Source organism: Bubalus bubalis, chromosome 7, assembly GCF_019923935.1.
Source record: "Bubalus bubalis isolate 160015118507 breed Murrah chromosome 7, NDDB_SH_1, whole genome shotgun sequence".
Lineage (NCBI taxonomy): Eukaryota > Metazoa > Chordata > Mammalia > Artiodactyla > Bovidae > Bubalus > Bubalus bubalis.
The window spans coordinates 95756969-95769270 of NC_059163.1; positions in this window are offsets into that span (position 1 = coordinate 95756969).

Sequence of the window (12302 nt, forward strand, 5' to 3'; positions counted from 1 at the left end):
AAAATTTTACAATTTGCATGGAACTAGAAACAGATCATGAATATCCAAAGCAATCTAGAAAAAGAAAAGTAGAGCTGGAGGAATCAGGCTCTTTGCCTTCAGAATATACTACAAAGCTACAGTGATCAAAACAGCATGGTATCGGCACAAAAAATAGATTATGTACATCAACGGAACAGGAGAGTCTAGAGGTAAACCCATACGCTATGGTCACCTAATCTATGATAAAGGGGACAGGAATATGCAATGGAGAAAGACATTCTCTTCAGTAAATGGTGCTGGGAAAACTGGACAGCTATATTTAAATGAATGCAATGAGAATACTTCCTAACAGCACACACAAAAGTAAACTCAAAATGAATTAAAGACCTAAATGTATGACCGGATACTATAAAACTCTCAGAAGAAAACATAAATACTGACATAAATCACAGCTAGATCTTTTTCAATCTACTTCCTAGTGTAATGAAAATAAAAATAAACAAATGGGACCTAATTAAACTTAAAAGCCTTTGCACAGCAAAGGAAATCATAAACAACATGAAAAGATCATCCTCTGAATGAGAGAAAATATTTACAAATGAAGCAATTGACAAGGGATTAATCTTCAAAATATGAAAACAGGTCATGCCCCTCAATATCAAAAAAACCAAGCACCTCAATTTAAAAAGTGGATGGGAAGATAAAAATAGACATTTCTCCAAAGAAGATATACATATGACCAAGAGGCACACAAAAAGACACTCAAGATCACTAATTATTAGAGAACTACAACTCAAACTACAGTGGGGTATCACTCATATTGATCAGAATGGCCATCATCAAAAAATCTACAAACAACATATGCTGGAGAGGGTGTGGAGAAAAGGAAACCCTCCCACACTGTTGGTGGTGATGAAAATTACATCCACTGTGCAGAACAGTATTTAAGTTCCATAAAAACAACAGAGCTACCATATGATCCATTCCATTCCTGAGCATAGATCCACAGAAAACCGTAATTTGAAAAGATGCATGCACCCCAATATTTACTGCAGCACTATTTACAATAGCCAAGACATGGAAGCAGTCTGAGCATCCACTGACAGGTAAACGGATAAAGACATGGTACACATATAGTTCTTGTTCAGTCACTCAGTCACATCCAACTATTTGCAACCCCATAGACTGCAGCACGCCAGGCTTCCCTGTCCTTCACTGTCTCTTGGAGTTTGCTCAAACTCAAGTCCACTGAGTCAGTGATGCCATCCAACCATCTCATCCTCTGTCACCCCCTTCTCCTCCTGCCCTCAATCTTTCCCAGCATCAGGGTCTTTTCCAATGAGTTGGCTCTTCGCATCAGGTGGCCAAAGTATTGGAGTTTTGGCTCCATCATTAGCCTTTCCAATGAATATTCAGGGTTGATTTCCTTTAGGATTGACTGGTTTGATCTCTTTGCTATCCAAGGGACTCTCAAGAATCTTCTCCAGCAGATGTGATGTATATCTACAATGCAATATTACTGAGCTATTAAAAAGAATGAGATAATTCCATTTGCTGCAATATAGATGGACTCAGAGATTGTCACACTGAGTGAAATAAGTCAGACAGAGAAAGACAAATATCATATGATATCAGTTATTTGTAGAATCTTTAAAAATGGATACAAATGAACTATCTACAGGAACAGAGCTACAGATATAGAAAACAAACGTATGGTTACCAGTGGGGAGGGGTGAGGAGAGATAAATTGGGAGATTGGGACTGACGTATATACACACTACTATATATAAAACAGATAACTAATAAAGACCTACTGTATAGCTTAGGTAACTCTATTCGATATTCTATAATGGCCTATATGGGAAAAGTATCTAAAAAGTGGAGACACACACACACACAGAGTTGATGGGATTCTTGCAGTGAGAATACTAGGGTGGTTTGCCATTCTTCTACCAGTGAACCATATTTTGTCAGAACTTTTCACTATGACCCATCCAAATTGTATGGCCCTGCATGGCATGACTCATAGCTTCATTGAGTTACACAAGTCCCTTCATTGGACAGCAAGGAGATCAAATCAGACAATCCTAAAGGAAACCAAATCTGAATATTCTTCAGAAGGACTGATACTGAAGCTGCAATACTTTGGCCACCTGATGCAAAGAGCTGAATCATTGGAAAAGACTCTGATGCTAGGAAAGACTGAAGCCCAAAGGAGAGAAAGGAAGTAGAAGATGAGATGGTTAGATAGCATTTCAGACTCAATGGACATAAATTTGAGCAAACTCTAGTAGATAGCGAAGGATAGGGAAGCTTGGCATGCTGCAGTCCATGGGGTGGCAAAGAGTAGGACACAACTTAGCTACTGAACAAAAACAACTATATATATATATATACACACACACACACACACACATATAAATGATCCACTTTATTGTACATCTGAAAGTAAGTCAACACTGTAAACCAACTATACTCTAATAAAAATTTTAAAAATAAAAACAAAGATTAAAGATGTGGTAAATATTTAGACAATGGAATATTACTCAGCCCCACATTTAATGGAATATTACTGAGTCATAAAAAGATGCAATAATGCAATTTGCAGCAACATGGGTGCAACTAGAGATTATCATACTGAGTAAAGTCAGAAAGAGAAAGACAAATACCATATAAGATCACTTTTTTGTGGAATTTAAAAGATGACACAATATAGCTATCTATGAAACAGAAACCTGGTAGGCTACAGTCCATGGAGTTGCAAAAAGTCGGACATGACTGAGTGACTTCACTTTCTTTCTTTCTACAGTTCCTTTTGGAGAAAGAAATGGCAACCCACTCCAGTGTTCTTGCCTGGAGAATCCCATGGACAGAGGGGCCTGGTGGGCTGCCATCTATGGGGTTGCACAGAGTTGGACATGACTGAAGTGACTTAGCAGCAGCAGCAGCAAGCTTTTATATAGAGAATGGATAAACAACAAGGTCCTACCGTATAGCACAAAAAATTACATTCACTATCCTATGGTAAACCATAATGGAAAAGAATATAAAAAAGAAGGTATGTGTGTGTATATATACATATATATATATATATATATATATATATGTATAACTGAATCACTCTGCTATAGAGAATTAATTAACACAACATTGTAACTCAACTGCAATAAATTATTTTAATCACAAAAAATAAAATGAAATATTTTAACATAGAAAAAAAAGAAAAAAGAAACTAAGAACAGAGCTGCCATCAGTTCAGTTCAACTCAGTCGCTCAGTTGTGTCTGACTCTTTGTGACCCCATGAATCACAGCACGCCAGGCCTCCCTCCTTGTCCATCAACAACTCCTGGAGTTCACTCAGACTCACGTTCATGGAGTCGGTGATGCCATCCAGCCATCTCATCCTCCATTGTCCCCTTCTCCTCCTGCCCCCAACCCCTCCCAGCATCAGAGTCTTTTCCAATGAGTCAACTCTTCACATGAGGTGGCCAAAGTACTGGAGTTTCAGCTTTAGCATCATTCCTTCCAAAGAACACCCAGGGCTGATCTCCTTCAGAATGGACTGGTTGGATCTCCTTGCAGTCCAAGGGACTCTCAAGAGTCTTCTCCAACACCACAGTTCAAAAGCATCAATTCTTCTGCACTCAGCTTTCTTCACAGTCCAACTGGAAGAAACACCATAGCCTTGACTAGACGGACCTTTGTTGGCAAAGTAATGTCTCTGGTTTTGAATATGCTATCTAGGTTGGTCATAACTTTCCTTCCAAGGAGTAAGTGTCTTTTAATTTCATGGCTGAAGTCACCATCTGCAGTGATTTTGGAGCCCCCAAAAAAAGTCTGACACTGTTTCCACTGTTTCCCCATCTATTTCCCATGAAATGATGGGACCAGATGCCATGATCTTAGTTTTCTGAATGTTGAGCTTTAAGCCAACTTTTTCACTCTCCACTTTCATTTTCATCAAGAGGCTTTTTAGTTCCTCTTCACTTTCTGCCATAAGGGTGGTGTCATCTGCATATCTGAGGTTATTGAGATTTCTCCCAGCAATCTTGATTCCAGCTTGTGCTTCTTCCAGCCCAGCGTTTCTCATGATGTACTCTGCATAGAAGTTAAATAAGTGGGGTGACAATATACAGCCTTGCCGTACTCCTTGTCCTATTTGGAACCAGTCTGTTGTTCCATGTTCAGTTCTAACTGTTGCTTCCTGACCTGCATATAGGTTTCTGAAGAGGCAGGTCAGGTGGTCTGGAATTCCCATCTCTTTCAGAATTTTCCACAGTTTGTGGTGATCCACACAGTCAAAGGCTTTGGCATAATCAATAAAGCAGAAGTAGATGTTTTTCTGGAATTCTCTTGCTTTTTCGATGATCCAGCGGATGTTCAGCAATCCCATTCCTGGGCATATATCCAGAGAAAAACATGATTCAAAATGATACATTCAGCCAGTTGTTTATCACAGCGCTATGTAACATAGCCACATATGAAAGCAACCTAAATGTCAATTGACAGATGAATGGATAAGGAAGAAATCATGCATATACACACTGGTATACTACTCAACTATTAAAAAGGACAAAATAAGGCCATTTGCAACAACATGGATGGACCTGGAGATTATCATACTAAGTGAAGTGAGTCAGAGAAAGACAGATATGAAATCACTTACATGCTGAATCTAAAAAATGATACAAATGAGCTTATTTATGAAAGAGAAACAGATTTACAATCTTAGAAAATGAAGTTATAGTTACTGGGGGGAGCAATATATTGGGAGTTTGGGATTGACATGTACACACTGCTATATTTAAAATAGATAACCAACAAGGACCTACTGGAGAGCACAGTAGGAACTCTGCTTAATATCTATAATAACCTAATGGGAAAAAATCTTGAAAAAGAATAGATACATGCATATGCATTGCTGAATCACTTTGCTGTACACCTGATGCTAACAACATTGTTTACTACCATAAAATAAAAATTTTAAAAAAGAATAAAAGATACATTCACTCCATCCATGTTCTCATAAATGGCAAGGTGACCATCTTTCTTTTGGGAGAATAATATTCACACACACACACACATATATGATATATATATATATATATATATATATATATATTTCATGCATGTTTGTACACACACAGACATACACACACACCCCATGTACCACATTCTGAAACCCACTGAATGACGAGACAGTGGTTATTCTTTTCTTGGAAGTGGCAGAAGTACAAGCAAGGCCCTACTTAAATTTATGAGCACTCATTTCCACTGTCCAAAGCAAGAAGTATGACCAAGTCAAAGGTCAGGAAGAATAAAACTCTTTTTCATCATTAGGCCATTAAAAGGATGAAGATGCATTATATACTGTAATGATGTGAAAAATTAAGGCCATAAATTTAATATTCCACAATACTTGACAATATGTTGTTGAATGAATACATATGCATGAAAACATTTCAAAATTACAGGTGATTCAATAAGGATATAATTTAATAAGTAGGAAAAGATCAGGACAAAGTGCTAATCTGAACTGCACTTTGTGCTACTGGCTGAGGCTGTTCACTGATTAATAAAATCGAAGCCAAATGATGTGACTCAGTCATGCCTAGTCGCACTACCACAAAGTCCTAGAAAACTGCAGTGTCTGTTGTGATTCATTGCTTAATCTAGACCTGAACTCAAGTATCAAAGCAGATTTTTTCATAGCCTGAAAGCTAGTGTCTATAAGGGAGAAAAGGAAAACAGAGGTGATGCTTGTCTCCTGTATAAATCCCTGATACTGAATACAGGAAGTTGTTCTTCTTTATTACCACTCTGCTCACTAGTTTTCTGAGAGCCCCCACTCCCACCCCAGCAAAATTCTCACTAGGATTAGTTAGCAAGAAATGATTTTTCTCTTTATTAAAGAAAATCAGGTACTTAACAAACCCATGATTATTTTGATTCTAAAATGGAAGGGAAGACGGCAGGTCCATAAGTAAACTGTGAGTTTGGGTGGAGGGATAACCTCAGATAAAGGAGAGGGTGTGAATGAGGTACAGGGGCCACGAAGGGCTTTACTATTTTACATGTTTGTAGAAAGGCCATGAGACCCTCCCAAGCAAGAAGTGGTGTGATGGACATGTGAGAATTAAAGTCCTACATGAGCTTTCTAGAAAGCCAGCTTCCAAAAGTAAGGGAGCAGAAGGAGCAGAGGAATTGGAGAGTACAGCCAGTTCAGCAGGAGGGAGCAGTCCGGGAAGTCAGCTACCGGAGGAGGGGGATCAGAGCAGAGGTGGGGAGCCACGGGGGAAGGTGAAGCCCCTCAGTGCTCCAGGCCCTCTGTAGAGCTGGTGTGAGGTGGTGGGTGACATAGGAGGAATAGCTTCAGCCAGAAGCCAAAGGAGGGTCATTAAGGAAAGAGCCCTATTTTTGCAGACAATAAAAAGAGGTTGGAGGTTGGCAAATGCAGAGAGGCTGGATCAGAGACGCCACAGTTCTGGAATCCAGGTCTCTAAGTGCCTGTAGTTTCCAGCTGTGGTTCCCCAACCCTTTTGGCACCACAGACTGGCTTCCTGGAAGACAGTTTTTCCATAGACCAGGGGAAGAGGTGGAATGGTTTGGGGATGACTCAAGTGCTTTGCATTTATTGGGCTCTTTATTTCTCTTATTATTATATCGGCTCCATCTCAGATCTTCAGGCATTAGATCCTGGAAGTTGGGGATCCCTGACTTAGCAGAGATGACAAGGAGGGATAGGATGGATGGGTGTGCCCCCTTAAACATCAGTGCTACTCTGTGTGATGGCAGACATGCTGGCAATTTTTCCTTCTCTGTGTGTAGGTCAATATGCACCGACATTTCTAAAAGTCACGAACTAAGTGGGACATGGAAAGCCAGAGAAGAAAAAAATGAGGGACAGTGGGAGGCACCCCCGTAAGTTTTCTTTTTCCTCCAACTTTCCTTCTTCCTTTTTTATTTGGAAATGTAAAAAAATAGCCATAGTACGTCTTCCCTTTCCCTTAGGATTTTGTGAAAAGCGAATTATAAATTATTGCAGAGCACTCAGAAAGAGTCAAGCACTTAATAACATTCCAAACCAGGCCAGGCACAGCAAATCTGCTGAGTGTTATGGGGAATTTCTCTGGGTTTTCAAGTCCCAATGAATATGTGTAAAGCCTAGACCATTTCCTTTATGTGAACTTTAAGTTAGTGTGTGCATAAATAAATAAAGGCTATATGACTTTTTCCAGACAGAGGAATAGAACTCAGAATTTCACCCATATACATTTTTACACCATTATTTGCACATATTTCTCAGACTCTATTTTTAAGTGCTTACTCTCAGGTAGGGAATAACAAAAACAATAAAAAGTAAACAGCTAAAAGACGCTTGCTCCTTGGAAGAAAAGTTATGACCATTAAAAAACAGAGACATTACTTTGCCAACAAAGGTCCATCTAGTCAAAGCTATGGTTTTTCCAGTGGTCATATATGGATGTGAGAGTTGGACTATAAAAAAAGCTGAGCACTGAATAACTGATGCTTTTGAACTGTGGTGTTGGAGAAGACTCTTGAGAGTCCCTTGGACTGCAAGGAGATCCAACCAGTCCATCCTAAAGGAGATCAGTCCTGAGTGGTCATTGGAGGGACTGATGTTGAAGCTGAAACTCCAATACTTTGGCCACCTGATGTGGAGAGCTGACTCATTTGAAAAGACCCTGATGCTAGGAAAGATTGAGGGCAGGAGAAGGGGACGACAGAGGATGAGATGGTTGGATGGCATCACTGACACAGTGGACATGGGTTTGGGTGGACTCCAGGAGTTGGTGATGGACAGGAAGGCCTGGCATGCTGCAATTCATGGGGTCGCAAAGAGTCGGACACGACTGAGCAACTGAACTGAACAGAAACAGCTAAACTGCCCGAACAAACCTGTACCCATATTAACCTGTAACCATATTAAATCTATTCATCTTTCCTTGCAGTCATTTGTTAAAACAACCAACCAAACAAAAATATAGGAAGAATGGGTAAGGATCAAATAATCAATCAGCATACATATTTTGGAAACCCTACCTGTTGGAACTGTTCTAGACACCCTGGAGCCAACTCACATGTAAAGTCAGGCTCTCGTCTTTACAGAGGTTACAACTCAGTGTTAAAAACAGAATGACTACAAGTTCAATTGAATGAAAAATACAAAAGTATGGTGTGGAACTGATGCCTGTATGTGTGTGTATAAGCAGTTGTCTTACATAAGGCAGACATATAACTGTACTTCTTTTTTAACAGTCTAAGTAGCACAGAATGAAAAGCAAGAAAATCCCATATCAGGAATTTCTTTCCAAAGCTATTTCAGCCACAATACTTGAAGTATAGATGACCTTAATTATAGAGAAGGGGTACATGTGTTTGGTAAGAATGGAAACAGAAATGCCATATAAAAACAAAATTGGTAAGATTTAATAAATGGTGGTCATTTTTAACAGTGACCAGGCTTATTCAGTCTTCCAAGGCAATATAAATAAAAACAAAAATAAACAAATGGGATCTAATTAAACTTACAAGCTTTTTATTTGTGAACCATGGCTTCCCTGGTGGCTCATATGGTAAAGACTCTGCCTACAATTCAAGAGACCTGGGTTCAATCCCTGGGTCAGGAAGATCCCCTGGAGAAGGGAATGGCAACCCACTAAGTATTCTTGCCTGGAGAATTCCATGGACAGAAGGGCCTGGCAGGCTACAGTCTATGAGGTCACAAAGAGTTGGACACAACTGTATGACTATCACTTTCACGAGATTGACAAGGGCTTAATTTCCAAAATATACAAACAGTTCATACAACTGAATAAAAAAAAAAAACAATTAAAAAATGGGCAGAAGACTTATAAAGACATTTCTTCAAAGAGGAAAAGATGCTCAATATCTAATTATTAAAGAAATGCAAATCAAAACTACAATAAGGTTGCTTCCATGTTCTGGCAACTGTGAATAGTGCTGCAATGAATATTGTGTTGCAAGGGTCTTTTGGAAGTATGATTTTCTCTGCGTATATGTCTAGAGACTGTAATACGAAGTGAAGGAGGTCAGAAAAAGAAAAATGTTGTAATATTAAAGCATATATGTGGAATCTAGAAAAATCATATAGATGATCTTACTTGAAAAGCAGAAATACAGACAGAAAAAGAGAACAAGGTGTATGGACATAAAGGGGAGAAACAGGGGAGTGGGATGAATTGGGGAATTGGGACTGACATATGTACACTATTGATACTATGTATAAATTAGATAACTAATGAGAAAAAAATTTAAAACAACTATAATGAAGTACAACCTCACATCAGTCAGAATGTCCATCATTAAAAGTCTACAAATAGCAAATGCTGGAGAGGGTGTAGAGAAAAGAGAACCCTCCTACACTGTTGGTGGGGATAAAAGTGGGTGTAGTCACTAAGGAAAACAGTATGAAGGTTCCTCAGAAAACTAAAAATAGAATTGCCATATGATCCAGCAATCTCACTCTTGCTCATATATCTAGACAAAACTGTAATTCAAAAAGATACATGCACCGCTATGGCCAAAGCAGCACTATTCACAATAGCCAGGACATGGAAGAAACCTAAATGTCCATCAACAGATGAATAAAGAAGATGTACATATATTAATATATCAATACAACAGAATACTACTCAGCCATAAAAAATAACACCATTTGCAGCATAACTAGAGATTATCATACTAAGTGAAGTCAGAAAGAGAAATACAATTACTACATGATATCACATATCTGGTATCTAAAATATGACACAAATGAATCTATCTAAGAGGGAACGGTTGGCAGAGGGATGGAGTGGGAGTTTGGGGTTAGCAGATGCAAACTGGTATACATAGAATGGATAATCAAAGTCCTACTATATAGCACAGGGAACTACATTCAGTATCCTGTGAAAAACTATAGTGGAAAAGAGCATGAAAAAGAATAGATGTATATGTATAACCGAGTCACTTTGCTGTATAGCAGTAATGAACACAACACTGTAAATCAACTATACTTCAATTAAACACACACATAAAACAGAAATGGCTTCAAAAGTGTGATACTTTTCCAAATCAATAAAAGATGGTCTAAGGAAAATTTTGTACCTGCCTTGCCAGTATTCTTAAAATGCCCAAAGAGGAAGTTTTTAAATGATGCATTCATTTTTACCTAACATTTATCAACTTTTCTAATATATAGAAACATACAGTGAAAAAGAAATCTTGGAAATCAAACTTAAAGTAATTTTACACCCAGACTCATCTTTCCAGCCTTGTATTAGCTCATTTGTATGGTGCCTTAGCTGCTTTCTCTGGGTCACATATACGTCCTATTTCATCAATATCCCCCAAACTACGTGCATCTTCATATTTGTGTCCCTGCCTTTTTGCTATGCAAGTTTTTATGCCTGGAATACTCTAACCCTAAAATGCAACTGACTCCTACCATCCCTTTCCTCACGGACCAGCCCAGACAACCATTATATGAATCTCTTCCTGATGCCTTCTTGCCACTCACTCATTCTTCTGGAAAGAAGCAAACATGCCCTTTGCTGGGATCACTTTGAACATATTCCTAATATTATGTTAATTTCCAGATTGCTCTAGGTCTATACAATTAGTTATGTACATAGTTTTGCCTACTCCCGAGACTTAAATTCTTTGAAGACAGGCATCCTGGTTTTCCTAGATTTGGATTCTTGAAGTATAGTATAGTGTCTGTCAGTTAGCTGGAGTTGATAAACAATAAAGGACTCAGAAAGGGAGACTATATTTTAAAATGAGGCATTATAGTCTAGAGAGGAAAAAAGAGAGGTCATCTCATATTAGTATTCATACCAGTTTTGAAATTCACTTTCTATTTTAATCTCTCTCTCTTTGAAACTTAAAGCTAAAAAAATAATCTTTCTAGGTCATAGGACTGGCAGAGTGGCTGTGAGTGCCTTGATGTTTTCTGGGATAAAGTTTGTAGGCATATACCTGTAAAAACACCGAAGAAAAGACAGGGAAAGATGATATTTTCATTAAGTGAATGATAAAATATGTATCAATGCATATATGCATATGGAAAAAAAAATCACAAAACTAATTTCTACTAAAAAGTAGCCTTTGCTTCAACATTTAAGCTACCAATTAATTTTAATTTACTCAAGGGGCATCTAGATTATTCATTCTCTAGGTCTTTGGCTTCCTCACCTTCTTCCTATTGCTGCCCAGATTTTGTTAATTTTACTGTTTCTTATATGGCAGAGTATAGAGATGTTGGTGGAGGGGGAACAGGAAAATTTGAAATTAATCAGTTTTTTCCCCAAGGGCTTGATTTGGACAAATATTTGAGGATTTAAATATACTGATTACTTCTGAAATGTTTAGAATCGGGAACTTTTATTCATCATATTGAGTATAGACTCAGGCGTACTAGAAATAATCCCTGTCTTGTCTTTCTAGAAATTTAAAAATATTTCAAATTCAGTACCTGCTGGTCTGGTGGTATACTTAGTCTCCAGTATCGATAACCTTGGGGCCTCACTGTGGTTGTATCAAACTTGCAGGATCATATTCACTGATAACATACTGGGGGTTTTTGCAGGGGAGCCTTCTAATCTTGTACCTGTTCTTACAGTTTCCCTGCCTACATGTGTCATTCAGTTCCAGCTTCTGCTGTTTCTGTGCCAAATTTGCAGAACAGGAATCTTGGTAGAGATTTGACACTTCTGATCACATCCAGCTATTCCCCCCTGGGCCTTGCTGCCTACTAGGCAGTCAGAGTGCCTGTTCACACCCTAGGCCCTGTCTAGGATAGGCCAATATACCTCTCTTGTCCTCTTAATCCTCTCCACATACAGGATATCTTTCTAATTTCAAATAATTCTGTCTAAGTTTCTTAAAGACATCTGCCTCTACCTATAACTCTCTTTTCCTCCTGGGCTTTAGGTTTGTGAAACAAAAGCCAGGAATTGTTTTGCAGAAAGCTATTTTTGCTGCTTTCCACTCTGCCACGAACTCACTGCAATAAACAGTGTCTCATCTGTTTAAAATAGGAGAAAGAAAAGGTGAGAATAGAAGGAAAGATATTTTATCTCAAAACAGTATCCAACTAGAATAAGTATAAGAGTTGCTAAGTGGAAGAATCAATTTATCTTGTTCCCAGAATTGCTAATCATGAATTGCAGAGTCTCTTCCCCACAACCTGTTTTTCCCTGAAAATACAAAAATTTGGCTGCCATGAAGAAATTAAGGAAACAAGGAAGTATTTGGCTCCCATGAAGAAGAAAACAAGAAATTAAGGAAACAA